The 946-nt window shown below is 51.5% G+C and overlaps 2 non-coding genes across 2 annotated transcripts; both read right to left on the bottom strand.

Moving 5' to 3' along the window:
* Window positions 1-300: 300 nt before the first annotated feature.
* LOC123179173 (5S ribosomal RNA) lies at window positions 301-419 on the bottom strand. Its single transcript, XR_006490160.1, has one exon. It is a non-coding gene; the product is annotated as a 5S ribosomal RNA (ribosomal RNA).
* Window positions 420-720: 301 nt separating this feature from the next.
* Window positions 721-839, bottom strand: LOC123179174 (5S ribosomal RNA). The gene has a single exon (XR_006490161.1). It is a non-coding gene; the product is annotated as a 5S ribosomal RNA (ribosomal RNA).
* Between the last annotated feature and the right edge of the window lie 107 nt (window positions 840-946).

The following is a 946-nucleotide window of genomic DNA, read 5'->3' as shown; positions in this document are numbered from 1 at the left end:
ACATGTTACCCCCGTCTTCGTCCCTTATGCTTGCCCCTCCCAGCTCCACTACACACACGATTGCACATTCCTTTGGCCGCTCCCGCTCAACTACGGAGACGAGTTTTACCACGGTTCAACTGCACCAGTGCCTATTTACCATGGTTTCGACCCCTTTCAGAACACGCTTGCCGCCGCTAGACGCGTGAATAATGAGCAGCGAGCTAAAACTTACCGCAAACGTGCAAAATAATAAAACGTGCTAAACATACGTCGCGCTCGTGCGTTTTGTTTTGCACGCGGTGCAAAAAAATTAAAAAGGGAATGCAACACGAGGACTTCCCAGGAGGTCACCCATCCTAGTACTACTCTCGCCCAAGCACGCTTAACTTCGGAGTTCTGATGGGATCCGGTGCTTTAGTGCTGGTATGATCGCATCCGACACGTTACCCCCGTCTTCGTCCCTTATGCTTGCCCCTCCCAGCTCCACTACACACACGATTGCACATTCCTTTGGCCGCTCCCGCTCAACTACGGAGACGAGTTTTACCACGGTTCAACTGCACCAGTGCCTATTTACCATGGTTTCGACCCCTTTCAGAACACGCTTGCCGCCGCTAGACGCGTGAATAATGAGCAGCGAGCTAAAACTTACCGTAAACGTGCAAAATAATAAAACGTGCTAAACATACGTCGCGCTCGTGCGTTTTGTTTTGCACGCGGTGCAAAAAAATTAAAAAGGGAATGCAACACGAGGACTTCCCAGGAGGTCACCCATCGTAGTACTACTCTCGCCCAAGCACGCTTAACTTCGGAGTTCTGATGGGATCCGGTGCTTTAGTGCTGGTATGATCGCATCCGACATGTTACCCCCGTCTTCGTCCCTTATGCTTGCCCCTCCCAGCTCCACTACACACACGATTGCACATTCCTTTGGCCGCTCCCGCTCAACTACGGAGACGAGTTT

Source organism: Triticum aestivum, unplaced genomic scaffold (assembly GCF_018294505.1).
Source record: "Triticum aestivum cultivar Chinese Spring unplaced genomic scaffold, IWGSC CS RefSeq v2.1 scaffold59510, whole genome shotgun sequence".
NCBI lineage: Eukaryota > Viridiplantae > Streptophyta > Magnoliopsida > Poales > Poaceae > Triticum > Triticum aestivum.
Note: the sequence above shows the minus strand (reverse complement) of the source record. Positions and strands in the feature narration are given on the sequence as shown.